General features: G+C 46.7%; 1 long non-coding RNA gene across 1 annotated transcript; it reads left to right on the top strand.

Moving 5' to 3' along the window:
- The first annotated feature begins 17,172 nt into the window (after positions 1 to 17,172).
- LOC148394721 (uncharacterized) lies at positions 17,173 to 20,175 on the top strand. The gene is made up of 3 exons (XR_015859902.1): positions 17,173 to 17,343; positions 17,602 to 17,795; positions 17,920 to 20,175. It is a non-coding gene; the product is annotated as an uncharacterized LOC148394721 (long non-coding RNA).
- The last annotated feature ends 2,075 nt before the right edge of the window (positions 20,176 to 22,250 follow it).

Raw genomic sequence — 22,250 nt, 5'->3', positions numbered from 1 at the left:
CATTTGTCCGTCCTAGAGGAACAAAGAGCTGAAAGAATTCATCGAAGCTCAGAAGAGACAAATCAAACAATTGGAGGAGAAGTTTCTGTTTCTCTTTCTATTCTTCTCCTTGGCCTTCATTCTGTGGCCCTAACACCAGCTGGTGAGTGAGCTCCAGCGGCACCGCACTCGACACCTCCGATACACTGCCAGCCGGTCTCAGACGTTGGCAGACGCTCCGATGCCAACGTATACCCCCCGCCACGGTGACAGAGGCACCGCGTCACACCGGCGCTCATCCAATCAGAAGGCAGGAAAAGCAAATTCACATGCAGGGCACTTTTGAACCAGAAGAGAGCGCCACAAAAAACGGTTGTTGCCCCAAACGCGCACTAAAAAGGGTCAGAATAACAAGAGTCCCACTGGCCAGCCGGGGCCACCCGTCCAGCTGTTTCTTCAGGGGGGAAAAAAATTGGAGTCACCGGTGAGTACATTTTGCATTTAGCTCTGCTTTTCTGCTTCTGTCTTCAAGTGTGTGGCATCCTGCGATCAAAGAGTCAGCCAACCCCAAAGCGGTTGACCTCAACGTCCCACCACCATGCCTACCAGAGCAGGTGACGTGATGCTTTGGACATCCTTCCGTCTCAGATGCCCAAAAGTACTCTTTGCCACATCTGCGGCAATACGGTGTCTTTTCAAAGGTGCAAATAAATCCAGCGTGGGCGGAACACGCACGTCTTCGGTTTTTCCCGCTTTGTTTGTGTGACAGCTGTTGTGAAAATTTTATACAAATAAAGTTGTATAGTACAGGTTTGGCCAAGCCGCAACTCCCGAACCGCATGCGGCTCTTTTATGTTCATATCAACATTTGTGTGTGTGTGTGTGTGTGTGTGTGTGTGTGGGGGGGGGGGGGTTGTGCGTGTTGGCTTCACTTGAGTTCAATTTGGTATTTTGGTCAAAAGCGCATGTGGTGAAATTCCACAAAGTAGGATGGGCAAACACATTTCTTTAAACTATGAGTGTCAATTGGGCTCTCGAAATGGCAGGGAAAAGATGCACAGCAAAACGAAAATACGTAGATGAACACAGGACGTTTTAATCAGAGTGGGAAAGTTTCTATTTTTTGTTGAACGTGATGGCAAACCATTCTGCCTGATATGTCAGACCTCAGCGCATTTCAAAGATTCAAATCTTCAGCGCCATGCACTTCAGCTCACTCCATGCTAACATTGATCAGGCGTCGAACCCGCATCATCATGCTTAAGAGGTGGCCATGCTAACCAGTGCGCCATTATGTCAACGCATAATAACTAAGTCTACTGGTCAAAACAGCGGTTACTATATGACGTCGCTACGTCGTGGTCACGTGACGCAGACAAGACGTCAATGGACGTGGGCAGAGTTAACTTGTTTAAAAGGGAGTAGGCAGAAGAAATATTTAATTTATTTAAATCTATTTTGAGTGCACACCATTATGCCAATGCATAACAACTGTAAATCTACTAAACAAAACAGCGGTTGCTATATGACATCTGCCACGTCGTGGTCACGTGACATACGTGACGTCGATGGGCGTAACTTTCGCCGGAATTCAAATCCGCGGGGAGAGTTAACTTGTTTAAAAGAGAGTGGGCAGAAGAATTATTTAATTTATTTAAATCTATTTGGTGTGTGCGCCATTATGTCAATGCATAACAACTGTAAGTCTACTAAACAAAACAGCGGTTGCTATATGACGTCTGCCACGTCGTGGTCACGTGACGCGGACGTGACGTCGACGCCTACTTTACATCCCACCGATCACAGGACCCCTCGGCTGCATAACCGTGCCCCCTTCCCAACCAATCGGATTTGCTATACGCGAAAACGACGCCAATGGAAAGAGCTTCCGCCCAAATTTAAATCCGTGGGCGTGGCTCGCAGCAGGAAGTAGGAAAATGGCGGCGATGTTGACAAAGACACAGCGGATGGTAACATACGACTAACAAGAGAAATATTTTTATTTTCTGCTTGCAACTGGACCGTCCAGAGCGTACACGGTAAGTACAACTCATCGTTTTTAAAAAGAAGTACTTTTGTTGCCCTGAAAAGCGAGTGAGCGTGGCGTTTGTGGGGGACGTCGAATTTCGACGATTCTTTCTGGTCAACGGTTGTAAATGATTGTGTTGATTAAAAAAGAAAACTTGATGTAACTCTACTTTTAACTGCCGTTTCAGATAGATTTGGAATTGCATCACATCCAATTTTGCCTAGAGCGTACACGGTAAGTAACACTCGTTGTGTTTAAGGAGATTTACGTTTGTAATAGCAGAAGTGTAGCCGCGTTGCGTTGTACGTGTGAATGTTGGTCCGGGCGAAATGTTAATGTTTAATTTCATTCCTTTAGGTTCCACGGTGTTTGTTGGCTGCAAGTTTTCCACTGCAAGAAGAGGCTCATATCATTGACCAGGAGCGAGCTACAATGGTGAGTAGCCATAACATTTATGTTAAACACTTCCTATTTCATGTCTAACAGTACTTGATTTAACAAATAACCATAAATAAATACAGTGTGGGCACTGAAGTTAACATATGTGATTATACTGCCTAATCTGTCACCGAGTAGATTGTTGCAAAGTAATATAAGATCCAAAGTTGTAATTCAGAATAGTTTTCAAAAGAAGGCCATTAGAATTATATACAAGTCTGATTACCCTGAACAAGCTATTAATTAAATCACAAATTCTTCAATTCAAAGATTTGGTAGATTATCAGACAAATAATGTCTAACAGTAATTGATTTAACACATCACGATAAGTAGATTGAGTGTGGGCACTCTCAAGTTAACATATGTGATTATACTGCCTAATCTGTTACAGAGTATGTTGTTGCCAAGTAATGTAGAATAGATCCAAAGTAGTAATCCAGAATAGTTTTGAAGAGGCCATTAGAATGATAAACAAATCTGATTACCTTGAACATAATAACAAGCTAAGTGTTTAATATGTCCTATGAAGTCAAAATTGGGCACCATCATGTGGTGAAATTTGGAATTGCATCACATCCAATTTTGCCTGGGAACAAACAGATTACATAAATCTTAGTTTTGAATAAGCCACTCCTTCTCAAACAAGTAAACTCTGCCCATTTTGCGCAGTAGATGTTCTGTTAATATCTAGTATTTATACAAAGTCATAATTTAAATTGCTTTCAACCTTCATTCATCGGTTCAACCAACATTACTCGCTCTTATTACCAACTTGTATTGATTTAACTAAGCGTTTAATACTTCCTATCAGGTCTCAAATCGAGATTTGGCAAAATACAATTTCAGCAAATCCAATTTTGCCAGGGAACAAAAATAGATTAAATAAACTAAATAAGTCCTCTTCCCATTAAATAAATCAGAAAAGTCTGTCTTGTAACCAGTCCTCTTCAAACAAGTAAAGTCTGCCCATTTTGTGCCGTAGATTTTGTGTCTATGCCTAGTATTTAAACAAAATCATAATTTAAACGACTTCTTTCCTTCATTCACTTTGGAAATTTGGAATTGCAGCAAATCGAATTTTGGCAGGGAACAAAAATAGATCAATTAAACTAAATAAGTCTTCTTCCCATTAAATAAATTAAAAAAGTCTGTCTTGTAACCAGTCCTTTTCAAACAAGTAAAGTCTGCCCATTTTGTGCCGTCGATTTTGTGTTAATGCCTAGTATTTATACAAAATCATAATTTAAAGGACTTCATTCCTTCATTCACTTTGGAAATTTGGAATTGCAGCACATCAAATTTTGCCTGGGAAGAAAAGTAGATTAAATAAATTTAATAAGTCTTACTACTTCCCATTAAATAAATTAAATACGTCTTACTTGTTCCCACTCCTTTTCAAAACAGTAGTTTAAAACGAGGGCCCTTCACTCAATCTTTAACCCCAACCCCGCACGTTGTGTTGTATCTGTGAATGTTGGTTGTGGCCAAATGATAGTTTTCTTTCATTCGTTTAGGTTCCAAGAAAACTTGATGTAACTCTACTTTTAACTGCCGTTTCAGATAAGCGGGTATTACGTCGCAGTCATGTGCCGCGGATATGACGTAATTGCCCGAACCTCCGCCAAAATTCAAATCTGTTGGCGCGATGGCCGTGAGCCACTGAGCAGCGACGATTATCAACAGAAATATCTTTATTTTCTGCTTGCAACTGGACCGTCTAGAGCGTACACGGTAAGTAACACTCATTGTGTTTAAGGAGATTTACGTTTGTAATAGCAGAAGTGTAGCCGCGTTGCGTTGTACGTGTGAAAATTGGTCGAGGCGAAATGTTAATGTTTAATTTCATTCCTTTAGGTTCCACGGTGTTTGTTGGCTGCAAGTTTTCCACTGCAAGAAGAGGCTCGTATCATTGACCAGGAGCGAGCTACAATGGTGAGTAGCCATAACATTTATGTTAAACACTTCCTATTTCATGTCTAACAGTACTTGATTTAACAAATAACCATAAATAAATACAGTGTGGGCACTGAAGTTAACATATGTGATTATACTGCCTAATCTGTCACGGAGTAGATTGTTGCAAAGTAATATAAGATCCAAAGTTGTAATTCAGAATAGTTTTCAAAAGAAGGCCATTAGAATTATATACAAGTCTGATTACCCTGAACAAGCTATTAATTAAATCACAAATTCTTCAATTCAAAGATTTGGTAGATTATCAGACAAATAATGTCTAACAGTAATTGATTTAACACATCACGATAAGTAGATTGAGTGTGGGCACTCTCAAGTTAACATATGTGATTATACTGCCTAATCTGTTACAGAGTATGTTGTTGCCAAGTAATGTAGAATAGATCCAAAGTAGTAATCCAGAATAGTTTTGAAGAGGCCATTAGAATGATAAACAAATCTGATTACCTTGAACATAATAACAAGCTAAGTGTTTAATATGTCCTATGAAGTCAAAATTGGGCACCATCATGTGGTGAAATTTGGAATTGCATCACATCCAATTTTGCCTGGGAACAAACAGATTACATAAATCTTAGTTTTGAATAAGCCACTCCTTCTCAAACAAGTAAACTCTGCCCATTTTGCGCAGTAGATGTTCTGTTAATATCTAGTATTTATACAAAGTCATAATTTAAATTGCTTTCAACCTTCATTCATCGGTTCAACCAACATTACTCGCTCTTATTACCAACTTGTATTGATTTAACTAAGCGTTTAATACTTCCTATCAGGTCTCAAATCGAGATTTGGCAAAATACAATTTCAGCAAATCCAATTTTGCCAGGGAACAAAAATAGATTAAATAAACTAAATAAGTCCTCTTCCCATTAAATAAATCAGAAAAGTCTGTCTTGTAACCAGTCCTCTTCAAACAAGTAAAGTCTGCCCATTTTGTGCCGTAGATTTTGTGTCTATGCCTAGTATTTAAACAAAATCATAATTTAAACGACTTCTTTCCTTCATTCACTTTGGAAATTTGGAATTGCAGCAAATCGAATTTTGGCAGGGAACAAAAATAGATCAATTAAACTAAATAAGTCTTCTTCCCATTAAATAAATTAAAAAAGTCTGTCTTGTAACCAGTCCTTTTCAAACAAGTAAAGTCTGCCCATTTTGTGCCGTCGATTTTGTGTTAATGCCTAGTATTTATACAAAATCATAATTTAAAGGACTTCATTCCTTCATTCACTTTGGAAATTTGGAATTGCAGCACATCAAATTTTGCCTGGGAAGAAAAGTAGATTAAATAAATTTAATAAGTCTTACTACTTCCCATTAAATAAATTAAATACGTCTTACTTGTTCCCACTCCTTTTCAAAACAGTAGTTTAAAACGAGGGCCCTTCACTCAATCTTTAACCCCAACCCCGCACGTTGTGTTGTATCTGTGAATGTTGGTTGTGGCCAAATGATAGTTTTCTTTCATTCGTTTAGGTTCCAAGAAAACTTGATGTAACTCTACTTTTAACTGCCGTTTCAGATAAGCGGGTATTACGTCGCAGTCATGTGCCGCGGATATGACGTAATTGCCCGAACCTCCGCCAAAATTCAAATCTGTTGGCGCGATGGCCGTGAGCCACTGAGCAGCGACGATTATCAACAGAAATATCTTTATTTTCTGCTTGCAACTGGACCGTCTAGAGCGTACACGGTAAGTAACACTCATTGTGTTTAAGGAGATTTACGTTTGTAATAGCAGAAGTGTAGCCGCGTTGCGTTGTACGTGTGAAAATTGGTCGAGGCGAAATGTTAATGTTTAATTTCATTCCTTTAGGTTCCACGGTGTTTGTTGGCTGCAAGTTTTCCACTGCAAGAAGAGGCTCGTATCATTGACCAGGAGCGAGCTACAATGGTGAGTAGCCATAACATTTATGTTAAACACTTCCTATTTCATGTCTAACAGTACTTGATTTAACAAATAACCATAAATAAATACAGTGTGGGCACTGAAGTTAACATATGTGATTATACTGCCTAATCTGTCACGGAGTAGATTGTTGCAAAGTAATATAAGATCCAAAGTTGTAATTCAGAATAGTTTTCAAAAGAAGGCCATTAGAATTATATACAAGTCTGATTACCCTGAACAAGCTATTAATTAAATCACAAATTCTTCAATTCAAAGATTTGGTAGATTATCAGACAAATAATGTCTAACAGTAATTGATTTAACACATCACGATAAGTAGATTGAGTGTGGGCACTCTCAAGTTAACATATGTGATTATACTGCCTAATCTGTTACAGAGTATGTTGTTGCCAAGTAATGTAGAATAGATCCAAAGTAGTAATCCAGAATAGTTTTGAAGAGGCCATTAGAATGATAAACAAATCTGATTACCTTGAACATAATAACAAGCTAAGTGTTTAATATGTCCTATGAAGTCAAAATTGGGCACCATCATGTGGTGAAATTTGGAATTGCATCACATCCAATTTTGCCTGGGAACAAACAGATTAAATAAATCTTAGTTTTGAATAAGCCACTCCTTCTCAAACAAGTAAACTCTGCCCATTTTGCGCAGTAGATGTTCTGTTAATATCTAGTATTTATACAAAGTCATAATTTAAATTGCTTTCAACCTTCATTCATCGGTTCAACCAACATTACTCGCTCTTATTACCAACTTGTATTGATTTAACTAAGCGTTTAATACTTCCTATCAGGTCTCAAATCGAGATTTGGCAAAATACAATTTCAGCAAATCCAATTTTGCCAGGGAACAAAAATAGATTAAATAAACTAAATAAGTCCTCTTCCCATTAAATAAATCAGAAAAGTCTGTCTTGTAACCAGTCCTCTTCAAACAAGTAAAGTCTGCCCATTTTGTGCCGTAGATTTTGTGTCTATGCCTAGTATTTAAACAAAATCATAATTTAAACGACTTCTTTCCTTCATTCACTTTGGAAATTTGGAATTGCAGCAAATCGAATTTTGCCAGGGAACAAAAATAGATCAATTAAACTAAATAAGTCTTCTTCCCATTAAATAAATTAAAAAAGTCTGTCTTGTAACCAGTCCTTTTCAAACAAGTAAAGTCTGCCCATTTTGTGCCGTCGATTTTGTGTTAATGCCTAGTATTTATACAAAATCATAATTTAAAGGACTTCATTCCTTCATTCACTTTGGAAATTTGGAATTGCAGCACATCAAATTTTGCCTGGGAAGAAAAGTAGATTAAATAAATTTAATAAGTCTTACTACTTCCCATTAAATAAATTAAATACGTCTTACTTGTTCCCACTCCTTTACAAAAAAGTAGTTTAAAACGAGGTCCCTTCACTCAACCTTTAACCCTATTTATTCACCTTCTAGGCTAAGTGTTAAAGGCTAAGTGTTAAAGGCTAAGTGTTAAAGGCTAAGTGTTAGAGGCTAAGTGCCAGAGGCTAGGCGCCAGAGGCGAGTTTTTGTGGGCTGAAGTTTTAGTGGGGTTAGTGTGAATACAATCCAAAAGAATACAACAGAATACAATACAATAGAATATAATACATAGATTAAATTCAATAGCTCTTACTACTTCCCATTAAATAAATTAAATACGTCTTACTTGTTCCCAATCCTTTTCAAAAAAGTAGTTTAAAACGAGGGCCCTTCACTCAACCTTTAACCTCAACCCCGCACGTCACATTGTGTTGTATCTGTGAATGTTGGTTGTGGCCAAATGATAGTTTTCTTTCATTCGTTTAGGTTCCACGGTGTTTGTTGGCTATGTTTTCCACTGTCAGAAGGATGAAAATACAAAGTACAACGCTTGGACGTGGGCGAAGACGTCACCGGTGAGTCCTTCCTTCCTATTTATTTACCTTCTAGATGCTAGAGGCTAAGTGTTAGAGGCTAAGTGTTAGAGGCTAAGTGTTAAACACAATACGAACAACACAACGATACTGCACTGAACAACACGATACCGCACTGAGAAACACGATACCGCACTGAACAACACGATACCGCACTGAACAACACCATGCCGCACTGAACACCATGCCACACTGAACAACACCATCCCGCACTGAACAACACCATGCCGCACTAAACAACACCATGCCGCACTGAACAACAACATGCCTCACTGAACGACACCATGCCGCACTGAAAGACACCATGCCGCACTGAACGACACCATGCCGCACTGAAAGACACCATCCCGCACTGAACACCATGCCGCACTGAACAACACCATCCTGCACTGAACAACACCATCCCGCACTGAACAACACCATGCCGCACTGAACAACATTATGCCGCACTGAACATTATGCCGCACTGAACAACACCATGCCGCACTGAAAAACACCATCCCGCACTGAACAACACCATGCCGCACTGAGCAACACCATGCCGCACTGAACAACACCATCCCGCACTGAACAACACCATGCCGCACTGAACAACACCATTCCGCACTGAACAACACCATGCCGCACTGAACAACATTACGCTGCACTGAACAACACCATGCCGCACTGAACAACACCATGCCGCACTGAACAACACCATGCCGCATTGAACAACACCATGCCGCATTGAACAACACCATGCCGCACTGAACAACACCATCCTGCACTGAACAACACCATGCCGCATTGAACAACACCATGCCGCACTGAACAACACCATCCTGCACTGAACAACACCATCCCGCACTGAACAACACCATCCCGCATTGAACAACACCATCCTGCACTGAACAACACCATGCCGCACTGAACAACACCATGCCGCACTGAACAACACCATTCCGCACTGAACAACACCATGCCGCACTGAACAACACCATCCTGCACTGAACAACACCATCCCGCACTGAACAACACCATGCCGCATTGAACAACACCATCCTGCACTGAACAACACCATCCTGCACTGAACAACACCATGCCGCACTGAACAACACCATGCCGCACTGAACAACACCATGCCGCACTGAACAACACCATGCCGCACTGAACAACATTATGCCGCACTGAACAACATTATGTCGCACTGAACAACACCATGCCGCACTGAACAACACCATGCCGCACTGAACAACATTATGCCGCACTGAAAAACACCATGCCGCACTGAACAACACCATCCCGCACTGAACAACACCATGCCGCATTGAACAACACCATGCCGCACTGAACAACACCATGCTGCACTGAACAACATTATGCTGCACTGAACAACACGATCCTGCATTGAACAACACCATGCCGCACTGAACAACACCATCCTGCACTGAACAACACCATCCTGCACTGAACAACACCACCCCGCACTGAACAACACGATCCTGCATTGAACAACACCATCCCGCACTGAACAACACCATGCCGCACTGAACAACACCATTCCGCACTGAACAACACCATGCCGCACTGAACAACACCATGCCGCACTGAACAACACCATGCCGCACTGAACAACACCATGCCGCACTGAACAACATTATGCCGCACTGAACAACACCATGCCGCACTGAACAACACCATCCCGCACTGAACAACACCATGCCGCATTGAACAACACCATGCCGCACTGAACAACACCATCCTGCACTGAACAACACCATCCCGCACTAAACAACACCATGCCGCACTGAACAACATTATGGCGCACTGGACAACATTATGCCGCACTGAACAACACCATGCCGAACTGAACAACACCATGCCGCACTGAACAACACCATGCCGCACTGAACAACACCATGCCGCACTGAACAACATTATGCCGCACTGAACAACACCATGCCGCACTGAACAACACCATGCCGCACTGAACAACACGATCCCGCATTGAACAACACCATCCTGCACTGAACAACACCATGCCGCACTGAACAACACCATGCCGCACTGAACAACACCATTCCGCACTGAACAACACCATGCCGCACTGAACAACACCATCCTGCACTGAACAACACCATCCCGCACTGAACAACACCATGCCGCATTAAACAACACCATGCCGCACTGAACAACACCATCCTGCACTGAACAACACCATGCCGCACTGAACAACACCATGCCGCACTGAACAACACCATGCCGCACTGAACAACACTATGCCGCACTGAACAACACCATGCCGCACTGAACAACATTATGCCGCACTGAACAACATTATGCCGCACTAAACAACATTATGTCGCACTGAACAACACCATGCCGCACTGAACAACACCATGCTGCACTGAACAACACCATCCCGCAGTGAACAACACCATGCCGCATTGAACAACACCATGCCGCACTGAACAACACCATGCTGCACTGAACAACATTATGCTGCACTGAACAACACGATCCTGCATTGAACAACACCATGCCGCACTGAACAACACCATCCTGCACTGAACAACACCATGCCGCACTGAACAACACCATGCCGCACTGAACAACATTATGCCGCACTGAAAAACACCATGCCGCACTGAACAACACCATCCCGCACTGAACAACACCATGCCGCATTGAACAACACCATGCCGCACTGAACAACACCATGCTGCACTGAACAACATTATGCTGCACTGAACAACACGATCCTGCATTGAACAACACCATGCCGCACTGAACAACACCATCCTGCACTGAACAACACCATCCTGCACTGAACAACACCACCCCGCACTGAACAACATGATCCCGCATTGAACAACACCATCCCGCACTGAACAACACCATGCCGCACTGAACAACACCATTCCGCACTGAACAACACCATGCCGCACTGAACAACACCATGCCGCACTGAACAACACCATGCCGCACTGAACAACATTATGCCGCACTGAACAACACCATGCCGCACTGAACAACACCATCCCGCACTGAACAACACCATGCCGCATTGAACAACACCATGCCGCACTGAACAACACCATCCTGCACTGAACAACACCATCCCGCACTAAACAACATTATGGCGCACTGGACAACATTATGGCGCACTGGACAACATTATGCCGCACTGAACAACACCATGCCGCACTGAACAACACCATGCCGCACTGAACAACACCATGCCGCACTGAACAACATTATGCCGCACTGAACAACACCATGCCGCACTGAACAACACCATGCCGCACTGAACAACACGATCCCGCATCGAACAACACCATCCTGCACTGAACAACACCATGCCGCACTGAACAACACCATGCCGCACTGAACAACAGCATTCCGCACTGAACAACACCATGCCGCACTGAACAACACCATCCTGCACTGAACAACACCATCCCGCACTGAACAACACCATGCCGCATTGAACAACACCATGCCGCACTGAACAACACCATCCTGCACTGAACAACACCATGCCGCACTGAACAACACCATGCCGCACTGAACAACACCATGCCGCACTGAACAACATTATGCCGCACTGAACAACATTATGCCGCACTAAACAACATTATGTCGCACTGAACAACACCATGCCGCACTGAACAACACCATGCTGCACTCAACAACATTATGCCGCACTGAACAACACGATCCCGCATTGAACAACACCATCCCGCAGTGAACAACACCATGCCGCATTGAACAACACCATGCCGCACTGAACAACACCATGCTGCACTGAACAACATTATGCTGCACTGAACAACACGATCCTGCATTGAACAACACCATGCCGCACTGAACAACACCATCCTGCACTGAACAACACCTTTCCACACTGAACAACACCATGCCGCACTGAACAACATTATGCCGCACTGAACAACACCATGCCGCACTGAACAACACCATGCCGCACTGAACAACACCATGCCGCACTGAACAACACCATGCCGCAATGAACAACACCATCCCGCACTGAACAACACCATGCCGCACTGAACAACACCATGCCGCATTGAACAACACCATGCCGCACTGAACAACACCACCCCGCACTGAACAACACGATCCCGCATTGAACAACACCATCCCAAACTGAACAACACCATGCCGCACTGAACAACACCATTCCGCACTGAACAACACCATGCCGCACTGAACAACACCATGCCGCACTGAACAACACCATGCCGCACTGAACAACACCATGCCGCACTGAACAACATTATGCCGCACTGAACAACACCATGCCGCACTGAACAACACCATCCCGCACTGAACAACACCATGCCGCATTTAACAACACCATGCCGCACTGAACAACACCATCCTGCACTGAACAACACCATCCCGCACTGAACAACACCATGCCGCACTGAACAACATTATGGCGCACTGAACAACATTATGCCGCACTGAACAACACCATGCCGCACTGAACAACACCATGCCGCACTGAACAACACCATGCCGCACTGAACAACATTATGCCGCACTGAACAACATTATGCCGCACTGAACAACACCATGCCGCACTGAACAACACCATGCCGCACTGAACAACACCATGCCGCACTGAACAACACGACGTCGCACTGAACAACACGACGCCGCACAGAACAACACGACGCCGCACAGAATAACACAATACCGCACAGAACAACACAATACCGCACAAACAGTTTTAGATAATATTACGTCGCAGTCATGTGACGCGGACATGACGTCAATAGGCGGAACTCACGGCAAAATTATAATCCGTGGGCGTGGCTTGCAACAGGAAGTAGGAAAGCGGCAGTTCTGGCAAACAAGACACAGCGGTTAGTAACACGATGACTAACAAGGCAAATATTTTTGTTTTCAGCTTGCAACTTGACCGTCTAGAGCGTACAAGGTAATTACAACTGTTTTTTTTTAGCCCTGAAAAGCGAGGGAGTGTGGCGTTTGGGAGGAATGTCGAACTCGGCGTCTGCTTCCAGCCACAGACGCCAAATTTCGACGATTATTTCGACTGGTCAACGGTTGTAAATTATTGCGTTGACTAAAAACTTTATTTAACTCTACTCTTAACTTTGCCGTTTCAGATATGCGGGTATTACACCGCGGAAATGACGTCAATAGGCTGAACTCTCGCCAAAATTCAAATCTGTGGGCGCAATGGCCTTGAGCGAGACACCGGATACAAACACGACGATTATCAACAGAAATATCTTTATTTTCTGCTTGCAAGTGGACCGTCTAGAGCGTACACGGTAAGTACAACTCATTGTGTTTAAAAAGATTTACGTTTGTGTAGTTTGCGTTGCGTTGTATCTGTGAATGTTGGTTGAGGCTAAATGTTAATGTTTAATTTCATTCCTTTAGGTTCCACGGTGTTTGTTGGCTGTATGTTTTCCACTGCAAGAAGAGGCTCGTATCATTGACCAGCAGGAGCTACAATGGTGAGTACCCCTTTCGTCTTCCATTTATGTTAAACACTTCCTATTTCATGTCTAACAGTACTCGATTTAACAAATAACCATAAATAAATACAGTGTGGGCAGTCACGTTAACATATGTGATTATCCTGCCTAATATGTTTATCACAAATATGTCACTAATCACTAATATGTTTATTTGTTTATCACAACACCTTTGGACCTTCAGCAATCGATTATTTACCTTCATCTACATAGAGACAGAACGATGGTGTCTTAAACGTCTCATTCATTTCACCAAATAACTTCACGCAGGTGGATAACGGCCGTCTCGGTCACGCTATGTTGCGTGATGCAGTTTTGAAGAACCAAATGCATTTATTCAATGAATAAGTCAAGCTAGTTCTATGTTTATGATGTTGTAAGTTACGGTAGCGATTGAAGTTGAGTTCGAAGCCAGTGGAAAACAGCGCTGCGTTTGTGCTCTCCAGGTACAAATGTTGTGATCTCTGACTGACGACCGGGCGAGACTCGAGTAAGAGATGTCCAAATGAGCTCCGGCAGGGCGGGCCAAGGCGGAGCGAACGGACGCCCTTCAGGCCGCCAATGACGAGCTGAGAACCAAACTGATGGACGTCCAGTTAGAACTTCAGCAGGAGAAGAACAAGGTGAAAACCTCAACAGACAGACACTGCCTGCCTCCCTGCCTGCCTCCCTGCCTGCCTCCCTGCCTGCCTCCCTCCCTCCCAGTTTTCCCGATGTAGATTAGACATGCGTGTGCCATGACTGTGTCAGCCTACATCAACAAATGCACCGAGGACGTCAGCACCACTAAGAATATCATCACCCGGGGCAACCAACGACCCTGGATGACTGAGGAGGTACGTCAAACGCTACGAGCGCGGAACTCTGCCTTCAAGTCTGGCGACAAGGAGACACTGAGGACAGCGAGAGCCAACTTGAACCGTGCCATCAGGATAGCGAAGCGAGACCGCAGTCGAAAATTTCAGGATCGTTTCCACGACGTCAAAAACATCAGGAGTATGTGGCAAGGCATACGGGCGATTACAGACTACAACTCACCCTCCCCCCCCCCGGTGGGTGTAGTTGATGCTGACTTTCTAAATGGTCTAAATAACTTCTTTGGGAGGTTCGAGGCACTAAACGGCACTCCAGCAGTTAAAACTGTCCCCCATCAGGAAGAGGAGGTACTCTGCCTTGACTCCGCCGATGTGTTGAAGACCCTGAGGAGAGTCAACCCCTGTAAGGCCCCTGGCCCCGACAACATTCCTGGGCGTGTGTTCAGGGAATGTGCAAGTCATCTGGCTGGGGTCATCACAGACATTTTTAACACCTCGCTGGGCCAAGCCACAGTGCCGGCGTGCTTTAAGACTGCCTCCATCATTCCGGTGCCGAAGAAACCTCAAATCACCTCATTTAATGATTACCGGCCTGTTGCACTGACTCCGGTTATGATGAAGTGCTTCGAAAGGCTGCTTAAAGGTCACATCGTTTCCAGACTCCCCCTATTATTTGACCCGTTCCAGTTTGCCGACCGGCAAAACCGCTCCACTCAGGACGCCATCTCCTCCGTTCTTCACCTGAGCCTGGCTCACCTGGAGGAGAAGAACACCCATGTGCGGAGGCTGTTCCTGGACTTCAGCTCAGCGTTTAACACCATCATCCCACAGCATCTGGTAGGAAAATTGGAACACCTGGGCTTCAACACCCCCCTTCGCAACTGGCTGCTAGACTTCCTCACCAACAGACCTCAGTCAGTCCGGGTCGGACAGAACACCTCTGATGTCATCACCCTCAGCACAGGCTCCCTTCAGGGCTGCGTCCTGAGCCCCCTGCTGTGCACCCTGATGACACACGACTGCGTCCTCAGGTTCACCACCAATCACATCGTGAAGTCAGCAGACGACACAACGGTGGTGGGGCTCATCAGAGACAACAACGACCTGGACTACAGAGAGGAGGTGGAGCAGCTGGTGGGCTGGTGCAGAGAAAACAGCCTGATCCTGAATGAGGAGAAGATGAAGGAGATCATCGTCGACTTCAGGAAAAAACAGCCTCACCACGCTCCACTGATCATCAACAGCTCAGCTGTGGAGGTGGTCAGCACCACCAAATTCCTGGGGGTCCACATCACAGAAGACCTCACCTGGACTATGAACACTACGGCACTGGTCAAGAGGGCACAGAAGCGCTTGTACTTCCTGCGGAGGATGAGGAGAGCCCACCTGCCCCCACCCATCATGAGGACGTTCTACAGGAGCACCATAGAGAGCATTCTGACAAGCTGTCTCTCTGTGTGGTGTGGAGGCTGCACCGCCTCCGATTGGAAGAACGTGAGGAGAGTGGTGAGGACAGCAGAGAGGATCATAGGGGCTCCTCTTCCCTCCATTCAGGACATTTCATCTCAGCGCTGCATGTCCCGTGCCCGTAACATCATCAATGACCCATCACACCCCCACCATGGACTGTTCTCCCTGCTGCCCTCTGGGAAGAGGTTTGCAGCATCCGCTGCAGGTCCACCAGGTTCTGCAACAGCTTTTTCCCTGCTGTCATCAGACTGTTGAACACTAGAACTGTTGAGCTCTAAACTGAACTCTGCATCACACATTCACAGAACTGTACTTTATGACACTACGGACCTCTATCTTGCACTATCTCGCACTACCAACTTTACTGAACTTGTATAAACCCTTTAAATAGAAGTTTAATACATGGTTTAGCATTCCTCTGCACACTCTTGAATACTGTTTTGCCTACTTGCACTATTGCATAATTATCACTGCTGCACTTTATACTTATTTTTAATATATATATATATATATATATATATAGTATATATGTATATATATATATTTTCATAGGATATGTTACTTCTATTCAACTGCAATATCACTACTTTGTTGTAAGACGTATGCAACGGAATTTCGTTTTGTATGCACCATGTGCAGACAAGATGACAATAAAGTTTGTCTAAGTCTAAGTCATGTCAGGTCAGCTGTCTGGAGAGAGAGAGAAGTCAGGACCTGCGGGCGGAGCACCACCGTGCCACCGCCGCCATGACGGAACTCAAAAGCAAACTCCATGAGGAGAAGCAGAAAGAGTTAGCCATTACCAGGGAGACATTACTGCGGCAGCATGAAATGGAGCTGATGAGAGTGATCAAAATCAAAGATGGAGAGATCCAGCGACTGAATGCCTTGGTCCTCAGCCTGAGGGACGGCTCCATGGACAAGGTGATCCGCTCTATCCGTGTCTGACTATCCGCACGCCACGTCGGGCTTCGATGCGGCCGCTACCGTATTGTGTAGCTTGTCCCCAGTAAGCGTCGCGGCGCTCCGTTGCGGTCTCAACGGCCCGGTGTGGCGCAATGTCTGCTCAGGTGAGGAGGGGGGGCGCTTTGCTGGCGGAGGTGGAGGAGACGCGGCGGTGTCGGGAGACCGAGCGGTGTCGCCTCCACCAGGAGCGCGGAAGAAGCCCTGGCAGCGGCCCAGCAGGCCTGGCAGTCCCGAGCGGCCGAGCTCCGATCGGCTCATCACCAGCATCGGGAGGAGCTGAGCCGAACCAAGAGAGACTGCGAGAGGGAGATCCGCCGACTGGTAGGACTGATCAGATGCGCGGTGCGTGGCTATGTTCCCAATTTCGTTGTATACCTGCAGTGCAATGACACCTAAGGCATTCTATTCTATTCTATTTCACAAGAAGAAAATGTCCGGTTGCTCGCTTCGCTTTTGTCACAGCAAAGGTGTTCTAGTCGATTCAAGAAAAAAATTGGCCGGTTGCTCTCTTTGTTTTTGTCACAATTCTGGCAAATGAGTTTGCCCGCCTGCCTGAGCGCTCCCCGTTTGTACATCCAGACGGATGAGATCAAGCTGAAAGACAGAGCGGTTAGTGTTTTGGATGAAGCCCTGGGGCCGGCCACGTCCACCGCCTTCAGCTGCAGACTCAGGCTGCCGAGCAGCAGATCGCTGCCCTGAGGGATTCCCAAAGGGCGGGCCTAAACTACCCTGGAAGTGGGGTCAACGCCGCTACTAGCAATCCTCTTCATTGCGTAAGCCACCTCATCACACACTTGCAGTACGCATGACTTAGTTCGTTGCTGGAGGAAGGTAGCACAAAAACAGTTTTGAACTTTGAACGAGTGCTTGTGTGTGTGTGTTGCGGGGCGTTTTCAGTCTCAGGAGGATCGGGACACGCGACGGTTTCATCTGAAAATCGCTGAGCTCAGCGCAGTCATCAGGAAACTGGAGGATCGAAACGCCCTGCTTTCTGAAGAGCGCAATGAACTGGTAATTTATTGACGGCACGCTTGAAGGTTTGCGCTACGTTTGATGCGCGCCATCCAGCGAGGCACCCATTGCGCTTGCTTATTAGTTGAGCGGCGCGGCGAGTCGGTTGCCTGGTAGATGTCTTTTAGTGGGAGCCAAAGCCACGATTCCGTTCAAACCGATGCAAAAGGAATGGATACGTTCTGGCCCGCGTGTTGTGCGTCTTTCACATCCCGCACTTCATGCTTGCAGCTAAAGCGACTGAGAGAAACAGAAAGCCAGTTTCTGCCACTCCTGTACAAAAACAAACGCCTGAGCAGGAAGAATGAAGAACTCTCGCTGGTGCTGTGTCGCTTTGAAAACAAAGTGCGCTTTGTCACCCAGGAGAACGAGGAGATGGCAAGCTTGGTAAGTCGACGCGGACAACGGCGGCGTGCCAACAGAGTCCACTGCATTTGTGTTCCACAGAGAAGGCCTAGTTCGCTCAATGACCTGGACCGCGGTTGCGGCCAGCAGGACGGTGAAATGGAGTTCCTTCAAGTTGTGGAGCAGCGGCACATCATCGACGACTTGTCCAAGGTCTTCAGGCAGGCGACTCGGTGCACGTACGGCAGCGCCGCGCTCGCTCGCTGTCGCCAGGAAACCTTTTCCGTCCAAAGCTTGGCCGGCGGCCGCCATCCAAAAAATTGGCCCCTTAAATTCCGACCTTTCAAGCAGGAGCATTGTGCGCACGCGTTTGAACACGCTTTAGACTTGTTTTGCCGTTTTCAGCAGCTCAAAGCTCCCGTTTTGTCAGCGCCTTTGCCACTCGCTGTGCGCTGAAAACGACGGACTTGCCCGGCTGCTCAGCCCGTCAACCATGAGCCGGGAGCGCGACGTCATTGTCCGTAGGCAGCTAGTGGCAAAATGCACCCTGTTAGAGTTGCGCTCGCTCCAACTTATTTTGCAAGAACCACACGGGAGACAAGTAAGTTCTTTTGGACACCTGCAGGTGGAGAGTCCATCCGTTGTACGAATGAAGTCTGACTCTCGGCTCCTGCACGAGCATTTTAATTAAGAGAAACAGGGTGGGTGTAAGAGTGGATTGAATAGAGGAAGCCCTTGACCTCTAGTCAAAACATAGCAAGGGGTGTTTTACGACTTTGTGTAGGAAGGGATAAGCGATAGGGATAAATAAGGGATAAATAATATTATTTATTACAGGTCGCAGTCAAAGTCAAAGCAACACAATGATACGATAAAGATAATCTGGAAAACCCTGACACACCCTGTAGTTGTCACTTTTGGAAAAGACGAGCGTCCCTCCAATCATCGCCGGTGACGTGTTTTTCAGGCTCTGGAGACAGGAGCTCATGTCAGAAATGTCATTGTGAGTCGCGTTTGTTTCTGCGCCGGAGCCGTTCGTTCCCTTTGCATCCAAAGAATCTCAAAGGCGGATTATTTGTGTCGACAGGAGAGAGATTTGCTGCTACGATACCGACGTCGAGAATCTCTGAGGAGGAACAAAGCGTGAGGTCCTGCAAGGTGAGTCTGTTTGTTTGCGGCTGCTTGGTGTTGCGCAAGATGAAATGGCCTTTTTCTCGCTATCGTTCCTCTCGTCGATTCATCGTGAGGTGTCGCTTCAGTTTGTTCAGAGAGATGTTTGCTTCCGCGCCCGCAGGTCATCGAAACATTTTACGGCTACGACGAAGACGTGTTGGTGGACTCGGACGGATCGTCCTTGTCTTTTCACACCGACAGAACCCCCGACACGGAACCCGAAGAGGTAGCCCGCCATTTCTGCCAGCGTATTGGCACCAAACATTCCTCTTCAGCCTGGAATCGGACTCGTCTTTGCGTCGCGGGTGCTTTGTCGCCGGTCTGACTGATTCTGGTACTAGTGCTGTGTTGCATTGGTGTGTGCATGAAGAGGCGGAGCTTCGCTACCGCCAGCTGACGCAAGAATATCAAGCGCTGCAACGAGCCTACGCTCTGCTAGCCCAGACCAGCGAAAGGGGACTACGACGCCGAGAAGGAGATCAAGGTGGCGCCCCTTCCCGCAACCCCCGGCCGGGTCGCAGCCTCCCCGTTCTCACCCAGCCTCGGGTGTTCTCTGGTCTGAAAGGAGGAGGAGGAGCCTCCCTCCTCCTCCTTTCAGACCAGAGAAAAGCTGATGGTAGAAATGGGTCACTATCAAAGCAGAGTAGCAGATCTGGAGTCAGCGCTGAAGCAACAAGGACAGGTAAGCTCATCAATGAGCACACCTTTTTCTCAGACAAAATAGCTACATTCTTCAGTCACTCATCCGTCTGGCATTACTGGACCAACCCCCCCACCCCCCCCCCCCCCCCCCCGAACGTGGCTGGGAAAATGCGGAGAAAAGCAAATGTCATTTTCCAGTCAACCAAAGAATTTGTGGATGAAAATGACACAACATTCCAAAGCTGTCCACGCGTTTGTCTCTTCTAGAATGTCAAGTGGGTGGAGGAGAAGCAGCTGCTGCGTCAGAGCAATCAGCAGTTGGCCGAAAAGGTGACGGAAAGAAAGGCGCTGGGCGGAGTCGCTTGGCGTCACACCTGTCGGGAAGCCCCGCAGATGAGGTCTGACTGTCTTTTCAGGTCAGGCGGATGGAGGCGGAAGAAGCGCGTCTGAAAGAGCACATCCAGGATATCCGAGACCAAAACGAACTGCTTGAGTTCCGCATCCTGGAGCTGGAGGTGGGAAGACTCGCACAAGCGTGTTGAGGCCAGAGATGTGACGGACGGACGGACGGACGGACGGATGCATGCCTCTGCCTTTCAGGAGAGGGAGTGGCGCTCCCCCGTCTTGAAGTTTCTGCAAGTCCGTTTCCCAGACGGCCTCAGCCCTTTGCAGATCTACTGCGAGGCCGAGGGCGTGAGCGTAGGTAAGGCGTCCCTCGCAACCCTAACCTTAACCCGAGGTCCCAGAACACCTTACATTGCTCCTTGCGCCTTTCCCCCGGACATCGTCATCAGTGATCTGATGAAGAAGCTGGACATCCTGGGCTATAACGCCGTAAGTGTATGTCGAACTCCTTATGTTCGCACTCCACGAGACTCGGCGGCTCAAATGTGACTTTTGGAAGGCTTTGCGCTGAAAGAAGCTTGTTGACGCTGTGCCTTTGGGCTCTTGCAGAATCTCACCAACGAGGAGCAGGTGGTCGTGATTCACGCCAGGACCCTTCTCACCCTAGCCGAGAAGGTAACGCGCACGTCCACGCACGCTCTCGCATTCTGCTTATGTGACAGCAGCCTTTCCTCAGTGGTTAGAATACATCAAAGTGACCAAGTCAGCACTTCAACAGAAGATGTTGGACATTGAAAGTGAGAAGGTAGACAGACACGCGACATCAGCCAAGGGGAACTCCGGCAATGTGCCCCAACAATTCTGACCTTGAGCTGTGCTAGGATATGTTCTGCAAGCAGAAGGGCTACCTGGATGAAGAGTTGGACTTCAGGAAGTGTTCCATGGACCAGGCTCATAAGGTAAGCCGCCCTCAAATCTCCCGCCGGACCACTGATGGACGAGGATTGCGGCCCAGAGGATCCTGGAGCTGGAGGCCATGTTGTACGAGGCGCTACCGCAGCGGGACTGCCCCGCCACGGACGGCGAAAAAGCCAGCCACGCTGGCGTGAATGACGTGCTGACGGCGGATCAGAGAGAAGAGCTTAGGAGCGCCGTGGACCAATGGAAGCGAGCCCTGATGTGCGAGTTGAGGGAGCGCGACGCTTGCATCCTCCAAGAGAGAATGGATCTGCTGCACAGCGCGCAACAGGTAAGGGCCCAAAGCCAGCCCGGCACTTACTTGCACGCTTACTGGCTTTTGAATGCCACTTTCCATTTGTCCGTCCTAGAGGAACAAAGAGCTGAAAGAATTCATCGAAGCTCAGAAGAGACAAATCAAACAATTGGAGGAGAAGTTTCTGTTTCTCTTTCTATTCTTCTCCTTGGCCTTCATTCTGTGGCCCTAACACCAGCTGGTGAGTGAGCTCCAGCGGCACCGCACTCGACACCTCCGATACACTGCCAGCCGGTCTCAGACGTTGGCAGACGCTCCGATGCCAACGTATACCCCCCGCCACGGTGACAGAGGCACCGCGTCACACCGGCGCTCATCCAATCAGAAGGCAGGAAAAGCAAATTCACATGCAGGGCACTTTTGAACCAGAAGAGAGCGCCACAAAAAACGGTTGTTGCCCCAAACGCGCACTAAAAAGGGTCAGAATAACAAGAGTCCC

Source organism: Syngnathus floridae, chromosome 8 (genome assembly GCF_059516105.1).
Source record: "Syngnathus floridae isolate MCC-2025c chromosome 8, RoL_Sflo_1.0, whole genome shotgun sequence".
Taxonomy (NCBI): Eukaryota; Metazoa; Chordata; class Actinopteri; order Syngnathiformes; family Syngnathidae; genus Syngnathus; species Syngnathus floridae.
This window is presented reverse-complemented; position numbering and strand designations above follow the sequence as displayed.